The following is a 13,265-nucleotide window of genomic DNA, read 5'->3' as shown; positions in this document are numbered from 1 at the left end:
CGCGCGCCCGAGCGGAAAAGGGGCAGGAGCGGCGCTGGAGGCCCGCCGCCTGGGACTGGACGGGCGGGTGTCAGCAATGAGCAGGTCCCACTTGTTCACCAGCGACACAGCTCGAGAGATGCCGCATTGATTGCTGCATTGTTTGCGAGGTTGGGCCGTCCTTTCGGGGAGGTCAGGTGGCGACTGTAATAACAGCATTTAGAAATGCAAACCCTCCATGAAGCCCTCTACTACGGGCTTAGGAGGAGGAAACGATGGGAGGAATTGGATTCAGTTCCTGCCGCCACTAAATGCACCCTGAGAAATTTAGCCAAGCACATACCAAAAGATGTTATTTCACAGAAAAAGATACAAATAGCTTTTAGACTCCAGAAAAGTTGCTCAGCCTCACACACAGTAAGAAAATAATTCTATAATTTACCACGTAGCAAAAGGCTAGAGAGCCCAGGTTTAACACTCCATTGGCCAGCTTGTGGAGAATGGGCACTTTTTGCAATGTTGATTAAAATTATGAATTTTAACTATAAGTTAAAATATATTCCCCCAGATCTATCCATCCTACTTTGAGAAGCTTATCCATTACACACATGTAAAATGACATGTACAACGTTATCCGTTCTATTGTGCTAGGATAACAGGAGATTGGAAACAGAATAAATGTCAAAAACTAGATGACTGAGTAAATTCTTGTTACTCCAAATATTGGGTTCTGCACTGGGGCGATTGAGTGTAATTAAGAACAGAGAAAGGGAAAAAAATGTATTAGGAGGCTAACCAGTGGAACATCAATGGTAACAAAGTCTGGTAGGTGGGTGCTCAAATGATTCCAATGTTCCAAGTTATACACTGATTTCTTCTAACAATATTAATTACATACTGTATGCACGTGACTTATAATTTGTAAAATACATGACAGGCTACCAAAAAATTAAGCACACTAAGAATTCTTTCGTCTATTATTTCGATATCTTTACAACTAACCACTCCTTATCAATCTAACTCAATGACCAAGGAAGCAATTCAATGGGGTCAGGATGACTCCAAGCAAGGTTCAAATAGTAAATTAATATTCCAAACTCTTGTGGAACCCTTAAACAGTCAAAATATACAATAATAAGTGTATAACAAAATGATTATAAATACATGTGACTGATTTAAAAACAAAATGTCTCACAAGTCTTGCTTACAACACCTGTTGGGCTGGGTTCTCTGGATAAGGAACCAATGACACAAGTGTTTATACAGAAAAAAAAATTTATATCAAGAAAGTTTAAAATGAGTCCTAGGTCGGTCGGCAATTGATGGCTCCTGGGATTGGCAGGTAATATGGTAGCAGGTTGATAAACCAGATACAGGATAAAGTGAAACGTTTCCACAAAGGAGCAAGCCGCAGCTCCGAGGAGTCTTTATTCCAATTCCATCAAGGAGACTGCATTCCATCACAACTGCTAGCTTTCAGCGTTTTTATTGATTACATTATGCTACATCCAATCATGGAATTGATTACAGTGTGTTAGATCACATTATGGGAGATTCTTGCCAAACTACTGAGAACCCTGGCCCAAATAACTTGAGAAAAAAAAGATCACAACACCACTAGTGGAATATTTTGTTGCTAAAAATGTATGAGAACACTTTAAAATATTTATACCAAAATATATACCAAAAACCCACATTGCCATTGAGTCAATACTGACTCATGGAGAATCCCTGTGAGTTTCTGAGACTGTAACTTTACAGGAATAGAAAGCCTAGTCTTTCTCCCGACAAGTGCTGGTGGTTTTGAATGACCAAGCATGTGTGTGTGTGTGTGTGTGTGTGTGTGTGTGTGTGTGTGTGTGTGTGTACACAAACAATAATAGAAAAATTTTCTAAGACTGTTAATGGGGGAAAAGCAAGATGCAGAAAATAACATAGAGTGCCACCAACTATAAACAAAAGGAGAAAAATCTAGAGTGCTTTTATAAGCATTATAAGTAGAAGGCCACAAGATTTAATGATAATTGCTTTTCCTCTGGAGGAGGAATTTTAAAGATACGAGATGGAGTAGAAATCAGACTTTTCAATAGATCTTTATATGCTTTTGAGTTTTGAACTCAAAAATTTATATTTAAAATATTGTAAACAGTATGTTCTAGCTCAAATTCTAAGTTAACAATTGTGGAATGTTTTTTTATCCATTGGAAGGTATTCACCTTGTTTGTTGATAATAAAAGTAAGAAAACACTTATTTTGTTACACTTTTTCTAATTGAAGATATTAAGGATGTTTTTTTTTTGTTTTCATGATTAAAAGGTTTATTACGGAAGTTAACAAGTTATAATGACTATATTAGTCTGGGTTTACTAGAGAACCAAATTCATACATACTTGTGTATAAGAAAGAGCTTTTTATAAAGAGTAATTATATATCCCAGTCCAGATCAAGTCCCTAAGTCCGATATTAGCCCATATGTCCAATACTATAAATTCCTCTTCATATTCACGCAATACATGCAATGACACCAAATTTAGGAAGATCACAGGCCAGTGGGTGGAAAGTCTAGTGGATCCAGTGGTAGTGGAAGCATCTCAGCATGGGCTTGTGTCTCCACGTGGATCCTCCAGCTCCAGGGCTCTGGTTCTATGACTTGACTCCATCTTTTAATTCTCATGCTCTCTATGACTTTACTATAATCTTTACTTATTATTGCTGTACAATTGCGCCTACCAGACCTGTGATGTTTTGTGGGGTTCCCTCTCCCCTTTAACCCCACAGGAGAGGCTTAGACAGCGAGACATCTTTGGGAATTCTGAGAAGGATATGTGGGAATTGAGTGAGGAAGAAACCCCAAAGTTGAGATCAGAGGAGAAAATGAAACCCACCGAAAAACCCTGGATTCCATTCAGATTAGGTAGTGGGAGACTCTTTTGGCCTCCCCGATAAAGAGGACTTTATAGACTGCCTCCCCCAACTGACGCCCCTATACCTTGGACAGGGGCTTACATAGAAGGAGAGAGAATGGTTAACATTAATAGAAAACATGTAAAAGGGGGAACATTAAGTATTTGGCAAAGAATCAGATGGTTTGGCTCCCCATGGTGCCTCAGGAGTATAAAAAATAAAAGACATATGTAGACAATGGAACAGTTACCATGGGAGAGTTTGTAAAGGAAAATATTTAACTCTGAGAAGCATTTAGATATTAGGCTTTGAAGTAGCATATGAGGTAGTTTCATTGTGTTAAGTTAGTCAACGAGAAAAGGAACATTGTGAGCAAAACATAGGGCAGTGAGTAGGATATGAGTCTAACCAAATTTTCTGAACATCTCAATCGAGAATAGTTTGTGACTTATAAGACAAGCAGTACAGAAAGAAAGAACCAGGAAGAGGACAGAAAGTGATAGAAAAAAGTACAGACCTTATAATGGTTTTTTATCAGGTTTTAATGGAAACAATAAGGGTGACTTTGGAGTTAATCATAGGGCATTGTTTTTATGTAGTGGTCTGCAAAACGTTTTATGGTATAAATATAGCTGTTTGGAAGGACTCGGCAGAGATTGCTTCCACCAGAACATCTCTCGTGTCTGTCTCGTCTGTGTTCGCCGCCTCCACACCTCCTTCAGGTATCCAGTTCAACCCTCCCGGAGCTGGACTCCGACAGTAGAGAGTATAGTTTTGGGTCTGGTTTCTGGCTCTGGAAAATGTTCCATGTACAGTTGTACGTTTCTTTTCTTTGGATACCTCTATATTTGTGTTCCTCCAGTTGTCTGGTAGCTTGTACCATATATGGTGGTGGTTTGAACGTTGATCTGATGCTGGAAGTTGTCACTAGTATTTAGATACCAGCAGCATCACCCATGATGAACAGGCTTCAGAGAAACTTCCAGATTAAGAACAGACTGAAGAAGGAATAGGCTGCCAACTTCTGAAGGATTATTGTTGTTATTAGGTGCCATCCAGTCGGTTCATACCCATAGTGACCCTGTGCACAACAGAATAAAATACTACCCAGTACTGCATCTGTTCACAATTGTTTCTATGTTGCAGCCACTGTGTCAATACATCGCATTAAGGGCCTTCCTCTTTTTCACTGCCTCTGCACTTTACCAAGCATGTTGTCCTTCTCTAAATACGGGTCTTTCCTGACAATACATCCAAAGTATATAAGATGAAGTCTCGCTATCCTTGCTTCTAGGAGCATGCTGTCCATACTTCTTCCAAGACAGATCTGTTGGTTCTTTTGGCAGTCTGTGATACTTTCAATATTGTTCACTAGCACCACAATTCAAATGTATCAATTCTTCTTTGGTCTTCCTTATTCAATGTCCAACTCTCACATGCATAAAAGGCAATAGAAAAGACCATGGCTTGGGTCAGGCACACTTTAGTCCTGAAAGTAACTTCCTTGCTTTAAACACTGTAACGAGGTCTTCGACAGCAGATTACCCCAATGCAGTGCATCTTTTGATCTCTTGACAGTTGTTTACATAAGCACTGATCGTGGATCCACGCAAGACAAAATCTTCAACAGCTTCAATCTTTTCTCATTTATCATGATGTTACCTATTAGTCCAGTTGTGAGAATTTTGGGCTTCTTTTCATTGAGTTGTTATTCATACTGAAGGCTGCAGTCCTTGAATTTCATCTACAAGTGCTTCAAGTCCTCTGCACTTTCTGCAAGCAAGGTGGTGTCATCTGCTGTTAATAAGCCTTCCTCCAATCCTGATGCCACATTCTTCTTCATGTAAGCCAGCTTCTTTGATTATTTTCTCAGCATAAAGCAGCAGTCAAGATATCAAAAGACATGTTGCATTAGGTAAACATGCTGTACAAGATGATATTAAAATATTGAAAAGCAAGGATGTTACTTTGAGGACTTAAGGTATGCCTGACCTAAGCCATGGTATTTTCTATTGCCTCATAAGCATGCGAAAATTGGACATTGACTAAAGAAGACCAAAGAAAAATTGATGCATTTGAATTGTGGTGCTGGAGAAAAATACAGAAAGTCCCACGGACTGCTCAAAGGACAAACTGATCTGTCTTGGAAGAAGTATGGTGAAAGCGCTCCTTAGAAGCAAGGATGTGAGACTTTGTCTTACATACTTTGCACATGTTGTTAGGAGAGACCAGTCCCTGGAGGAGGACATCATGCTTGGTAAAGTGGTGGGGCAATGAAAAACCGGAAGGCCCTCCAGGAGATGGATTGACACAGTGGCTGCCACAATGGGCTCAAACATAAGAACAATTGTGAGGAGGGCACAAGATTGGACAGTGTTTCATTCTGTTGTACATAACGTTGCTGTTGTTTGCTTAGCAATGGTTATGGTGAGAGGATAAGACCCTGACACAAACCTTTCAAAATTTTAAACCATGCAGTATTCCCTTGTTCCGTTCACACAACTGCCTCGATCCATGTCCAAAACTACAGTTTTCTTGAATTCCCATTCCAAATTAAGGTCATCAATACTTTGTTATGATCCTTATAGTCAAATGCCTTGGCATATTCAATAAAACACAAGTAAAATATTTCTGGTATTCTTTGTTTTCAGACAAGATTCATCTGATGTCAGCAATGATAGCACACACGGGAATTCATAAAAGCTGGTGGAAAGCATGCACGGGGCCAGGGAGCTAGCATGTCTGCAGGACTGGAGGTGACTTCCTTCCTTCTTCAATTCTGACTAATTCCAACCCTACAGGACAGGGTAGAACTGCCCTTGTGGGTTTCTGAGATTGTAACTCTTTACGGGAGTAGAAAGTCAAGTCTTTCTCCCTCAAAGCACCAGTGGGTTCGAACTGCTGATCTTCTAATTAGCTTAGCAGTCCAACTCAGAACCAGTATGCTGCCAGGGCTGCTTCCTTCTTATTTGGCACCTCTCGTAAAATTCTCCAGGACTACCTCTATGTTTAACTAGAGCAGCGGTTCTAACCTGTGGGTCACGACTCCTTTGGGGGTAAAACGACCCTCTCACAGGGGTTGCCTGATTCATAACAGTAGCAAAATTACAGTTATGAAGTAGCAATGAAAATAATTTTATGGAGGGTCACCACAACACGAGGAACTGGATTAAAGGGTCACGGCATTAGGAAGGTTGAGAACCACTGAACTAGAGCAAATCTGTGTTTTTTTCCTTAGTTATATAAGTCCTTTATTTTGTTGACTCAGAGTTGAGTGTTACTTTGTACTTAGCACATTCTTTTTTTCAAACATTTTTATTGTCACATGATTTACATAGCATACACTTCAATAATTCAATCGTTCAATCATATCAAGGAGAATTGTACAGTTAATATCATATCAATTTTAAAACACGCCTCCAGTGGTTAAATCACCTTTAAAATGAGTTGTGACTAGAGCAAATTTGTATCCATTCCTTTACTAGCATAAGATAGGGGTGAAACATTCAGGCTATAGTTTCAACCAGTTTGTTTGAACACTCTCCACACCGCTCACTTAATTCTCTAGGAAAGGCTTGGTGTATTGCTACAAAACACCTACTTTTTCGTGTAAGGCAATTGAAGTGTTTTTTGTTGTTGTTGTTCTTTTATTGTTTTTGGTAGCTGGTTGTCACATATTTGATCATTTACTAGACCCTAAATGAGAGTAAAGCATGGTGCAAGAGTTAGTTGGATTACTGTGGGGGAGTTCATAATTTAACTTTAATTATATGATGTAAATGTTTGCAAACCCAAAATGGACACTGGAATTAAATGGTAGTTTAAAATGGGGGTTCTTGTGCCAAATCTAATACTGCCTTCGATTATCAGAATTTGCCATGGATTATGACAGTCTAACAGAAGCATTCTTTTTTCATTTTAATAAATCATTTTATTGGGGGCTTATCACAACCCTTACATTCATCCAATGTGTCAAGCACATCTGTACATTTGTTGCCATAATATGTTCAAAACATTTGGTTTCTACTTGAGCCCTTGGTATCAGCTCATTTTTACCCTTCTCTCCCCCACCCTCCCTCCCTCATGAACTCTTGATAATTTATAGATTGTTTTTTTTTTAATGACTTACCCTGACAGATGTCTCCCTTTATCCACTTTTCTGTTGTCTGTCCCCCTGGGAGTGGGCTATAGGTAGATCATTGTGATCGGTTCCTTCCCCCCCACCCCCTTCCCTGTACCCTTCTGGTATGGCTACTCTCAGGGGTTTATCTGTCCTGGATTCCCTGTGTTTCCAGCTCTTATCTGTACCCGTGTACATGCTCTGGTCTAGCCAGATTTGTAAGGTAAAATTGGAGTCATAATAGTGGGGAGGGAGGAAGCATTAAAGAACAAAGGAAAGTGGTATGTTTCATGGATGCCCTACTGCACCCTGACTGGCTCGTCTCTTCCTTGTGACCCTTCTGTGAGGGGATGTCCCATTGTCTACAGATGGGCTTTGGGTCTTCACTCTGCCCTCCCCCCTCATTCACATTGATATGATTTTTTTTTTTGTTCTGCGTCTTTGATGCCTGATACTTGATCCCTTCGACACCTCATGATCCCACAGGGTGGTGTGCTTCTTCCATGTGGGCTTTGTTGCTTCTCAACTAGCTGGCCGCTTGTTTATCTTCAAGCCTTTAAGACCCCAGATGCTATATCTTTTGATAATCAGGCACTATCAGCTTTCCAGAAACATTCTTGATCCAAGAATCTCTCCCCTAAAAAGCAAAAGGTAGCTAAATAGGCTACTGGTCATAATTTTAGATTACACTCTATCACCACTGGTGAACTGAAAGATATGACAAGTAGTACACGTGGGGATAATCAAATTGTACTTGCAGGTGAGTCGCTTATTAGAGGGGAGGTTGGTTGGCAACTGACTGACTCAGGGAGTATCTGAATTTCAAGTTCAGTCCTTTCACCAATTTGGTCACCCTATGAGGAACTCTGGCCTTCTTAAAATGAGAATGATGGCCCTAGGATTTTATATCCTGTAATTTGGGAGCATATTAGATTTTTTCCATTAATTCACTATGGAAAAATAATCTAGGATTTAGGAGCTGCAAGGATTTTAACAACAGATGGCAAGCCAGTGATAGAACAAACTTGCCAATTGTTAAGCAAGCCCAGAAGCAATAGAGATCCAATGATTTCAGAGGTTTTTATAATATTCCTCTTTTTGCCTGAAGGAGTTGCTTTGGTTTTCAACTTTATGAAGTATTTCAGCTCCATTAATCTGCAAGGAGCCAGTTTAATGTTAAACAAGCAGAGTTCTATTATATAAAACGTTTTTTGGTAGGTAAACTACTTCTCTTGGGTTTCTCAAAAGTTGTTAGGGAGCTCCATTAGGTTTCCGGATCTATCCCTAACTCTTGGGATTTATTTTTGATGTCTGGGGCAGCTTGAGCTCTAAATTTCTCTTTTCGCACTCTTTCCCAGTTGATTCTCAGGATCCAGATCATTATGTTTTATTATAGCTTCTCAGAGCCTTGCTAAAAAGCAAGCTAAAAAGCCTTGCTAAAAATCGGATTCTCTTGAGAGCCTTGGTCAATGGCAGCTAGTCAGTTATAGCCCACTTCTACACCTTCCGGTTCTGATTTATTGTTTCCCAAGATTAGCAAGAAGATAGGGTAATTTCTGTACAAGTCAGGAGCATTTCGCAAGGTCATGAAATCCTGCACGTAGGGGATGTCTGTCCATTTCTTTGCTTCCTGCTATACAAGTGTAGTCGTAAGATGTTATCATAATTTGGACTACCATTTTCAGGCCAAAATTTCCCACTAGCTAATTTATACTATGGCCAAGCCATGTTACAAAGAATATCAATCATTTTCTCTTTTAGAATCTGAGGATCGAATGTTTCCCAGTTCTTAAAGACGCATCATAGTGATTAGTTTGGGATATTGAATTTTGGTTTCCCCTCTGAAAGAGAGCAGATTATGGCAGAAATCTGAGGGTCCCCTGCTGCTCTGTTCATGTTACAGCATATTCAGAAAGGGTGTCTCTTTCTCAATCCTCAATTTCTAGAACTAACTGATTTCTAGTGTGCAACTCATGCCTCTACTCCTGAAGAAACTCCTTCATTTTATCCAATATATTCCCTCCTCTAGGTGGCTTCCCCAACCCCCACCTTCATATGCACGAATTGCTATTAGATCCTGCTGATTGCTAAATCCTGTTAGGGAGCAGAAATCCGAGGAGAGATAGTGCCCCCAACTGCAGAAGAGAATACACTCTATGTGTTTCTTGCATGGCTTCTAGGACTTATTAAAATTGCCGACTCCGTAGAGATGATCGTTAGGGAGTTGGAAAATTCTCATAAGACCCACAAAGTAAAACTTCCTTGGTTCTCCTTGTCCCACAGTTGGTGGGAGAAAGTAGCCTGGGATATAGTCCCACAGTTTTTGAAATGGTGTCTGTAATGTCTCTGCCAGTGCTTAAACTCATTGCCCTCAAGTCGGTTACACTTAAAACCACTACCTACTGTAGGGTTTTGAGACTGTAAATCATTATGGGAGTAGAAACGATCATCTTTCTCCCACACAGTGGCTGGTAGTTCAGAACTTATGACCTTGCAGTTAGCAGCCTAACATGTAAACCACTACAACACCAAAGCTCCTTACCCATACGACAGTCTAAAGAATGAATCTCTGCTGTGTTGCTAGATAGACAGGCTCAAGGAAAGGGAAAGGGTCTAACAATGGAAGGAAACACCGGCACAAAAGAGAAGTGAAAACATACCCCTTCATATCACTGCAACCTCCCAGCATGAAGGTGGAAGGCACCTTTTGTAAACCGGATTAGAAGGGAGAATTCAGAAATACAGCCAAGCACCTACAGACACCTGCATTGTGATAAAGGGCTAAACCACATTAAGTGAGGAAGAGGCAGCCTTTTCAGTAAATGGTGCTGGAAAGATGGGCTCTCTACCTGGAAAGGACTCATACTATACATCGTGTAGAAAACAAGAAATCATGATGGATTAAATACCTAGATATAAACCCTAGAAATATAATCAAAAGTGAAAAAATAAAGACTTAAGGGCCCTGATACTAGGTATAAATACACCATCAGACATAATGAAAAACACAATACAGAAAAAAAAAGAAAAACACAATATAGAAGATAAAATAAGACTTGGACCTTCTAAAACTATGACATTTATGTATATCAAAAGATGTCATCAGAAAAATAAAAAGGGAATCCATTTATTGGGGGAAATTGTTAAAGGGCAAATTTCAAGGTTCTATAGAAAACAACAACCCCTTAATAAGCAAAATATAAATAATCCAGTGAAAAATACATGAATACACAATTTACTAAAGATGACATCCAGGTAGCCAATAATCATATGAAGAAATGCTCACGATCATTACCTATAAGAGAAATAAAAATGATGAGATTCCACTTCACACTGAAACTTTTAGAAAAAGAAGGTAATAAATGCTGGAGATGTTGTGGAGGGATTGGAGTGCATTGCTGGTGGGTGGGATTACAGAATTGTATAGCCCCTTCAAAGTGTTCATGTAGCATATGGTGCTTTCTTAAGCAAATGTTAATAAAAATATCAAATAATCCCACAATCTCTCAACTTCATGTGTACACTAAAGAAATAAAGGACAAAACATGAACAGATAGATGCACACTCATGATCACGGTAGCAATTCCTATAACAGCGAAGAAATGGATAAACTCTGACACATACATACAATGCCATATAATGCATCCTGTAAAAAACAGAGATGAGATTGTTATGGCATTATGGAAGACATTATGCTCATTTAGTCAGCCTCATAAAGACAACTATATCTTGACAACATTACTATAAAGGGAAAAAGAGGGCATGCACATAAGAGGAAATGGTTTTCACACCAAAGGAGATGACTTTAAAGACTATGAAGAGGCCAGGGGCGCAGGGCTGGGGGTGGGAGTGGGGTTAGGGAAGAGGCAGGGAGGGATGGAGGAGGGGTGGGTGGGGAAAAAGAAGAAAGAACCACATAGTGAGTGGGCTGTGGGCAGTGCGGGGGCGCAGTTTACTGAGATACTGTCATTGTTCTAATGGGGTGAACTGTGCAACTACAAGTAGTGTTTTCCTTTGTACGTGTTATATTCCACAAAAGAGAAAAAATAAAATAAGTATTTTTTTTAAAGAAGGAAGGGTCAAAGCCTTAACAAAAACACACCAAAAAACCCCTCCAGATTTCTTTCCCATCATATCTAAGCACTGGGCTGAGTGGCTATTGAAGGAGGAAAAGTAAAATTGAAACTGACTTCAATTCTTATGACATATAGCTCAAAGAGAAAAGAACAAAATCCAATAAGCAAAACTAGGGAGAGGAGAAAGAGAGAAATGAATGGAGAAGTAAAAAAGAGAAAGACAAAGGGGGAGGAAAAAAGAAAAGAGAAATAGAAGAAAAGAAAGAAGAAAGAGAATCTGAAAAATAAATTATTAAAACAAAGGGAAGGGATGGAAAGAAAATGAAAAGAATAGATAGATAGATAGATAGATAGATAGATAGATAGAAAGAAAGAAAGATAGATAGATAGATAGATAGATGATAGATAGATAGATAAAAGAAAAGTGGAGCAGTGGTAGGACCCAGATAAGAGAAAACTGTGGGGCACTGGGCACTCAATTTGAATAGGAACCTCTACCAACTAAGAAGTTCTTGGGGGCTTAGGGTGTGTAATACTCAAGCCTAGATGGAGTTCCCACCAGCCTAGATGGATGCTGACTACTATCAAGGTTCTGACCTGGGAGTAGTTCACACTGGTTCATGGGTTGGCTGAATTCAGGGTGATTGTTCCCAGAAAAAAGATTCTTTTGAGCTCAGGGAACCTCTAAGAGCAGGCCCGCTTGCTTTGGAACAGTTCATACTGCCTAGGGATGACTGAGGACCTGGGTTCTGCTTGTCTCATGAGTACTATACCATTTATTCTTCATTTGCCTTTCCAAACGAATAAAGTCAACTCTAAAGACTTTTCATTTTTTAATAAAGTTGCTCTTTGGAAATTATGGTAGTTACATAATCTGGTGTCAATTTTAGGATTCAGAGTGAAGGGGTGGTGTTTATGCTGTCAATCGGGTCGCAGCTTGATGACCTCATTTGGAGGTGCTAAGGAGATAAATAGCTCGCTGGAGGTGGGACACCGGCTCAATCCCTGGGAGTCATTGCAGCTTGCCCTGAGCTGAAGGCACCATGTGGAGACCCCTGCCAGCATTGAGATGCCTCTACTGCCACTGGATCCACAAGACTTCCAACCCACTGGCCTGTGATCTTCCTGCAATTGGTGTCATTGCATGTGTTTCGTGAGTCTGAAGAGGACTTAATAGATTGGTATCAGGCATATGGGCTAATATCAGACTTATGGACTTGATCTGGACTGGGCTGAGATGTTATTTTTTTGTTTGGTTTTTTTTTGTTTGTTTTTTTGGGGGCTGAGATGTTTTTTTCAATATTCAATTGCTCTTGTATATAAAGCTCTTTCTGATACACTTATCAGTGTCTCTATGGATTTGTTTCTATAGTCTACCCAGACTAACACAGAAATGGAGCCATAGTTTCTGGGAGAATGAAAGTTATTTGCATGAAGGACTTTTCCTCTTGATAAAAAGGATGGCCTTGAATGCTGTTTTCCATTTTCCCTGTGGCTTTCATTGCAGCTGTTCCTTCTTCAGCAGGTTCCATAATTATCTACATGTTTTAGCCTTTCAAGGGTTTCATTATTCATTTGGTACTCACCTAGAGTGCCTCTGGGCTGTTCAGCTGCAGACATGGCTCTCTCAATTCCCTGACTGAGGGTTTAATTATTGATGTGAATCTTGCATGTTTCATAGGAAAGATGAAATGGAAGATAGTGTTTTATGCTATGATTCTCCTTGCTTGTAGATGTGGATATACACATGATTTTTCTATAACAGCCTACAGACCTTTTCATCTTTGATTTCTTACCTACTAATTTTCAAATTGTAGGTACCATTGTTGTGCATAATCTTTTTCAATTAAAACATTTCATTAACTAGCCCTGCTTTATTTAAGCAACCACCTTTTTACATTTTCTACCTCATAGTCTATGAAGAAAATGTTCAGCAAAAATTGTTCAGAAAACCAATTTCCAATTTTAGATGTTGCTTTTCCATAACTTCTTTAGAAAGTGCTTCTTGTTATATGTTGATAGTGCTAGATATAAGCAGAATAATTCAATGATATAAAATGGATTAACTTGAAAAATTATTTGACAATCAAATAATTACTATCTTTTAAATTATTCATTATTTGGCCACTTAATTATCATTAGCGAGAGTTCAGAAATTCAAATGCTCATAGTGGGCAAAAGGAGCC

Source organism: Echinops telfairi, unplaced genomic scaffold (genome assembly GCF_000313985.2).
Source record: "Echinops telfairi isolate 266 unplaced genomic scaffold, ASM31398v2 ScPeMD7_1;HRSCAF=3_0, whole genome shotgun sequence".
Taxonomy (NCBI): Eukaryota; Metazoa; Chordata; class Mammalia; order Afrosoricida; family Tenrecidae; genus Echinops; species Echinops telfairi.
This window is presented reverse-complemented; position numbering follows the sequence as displayed.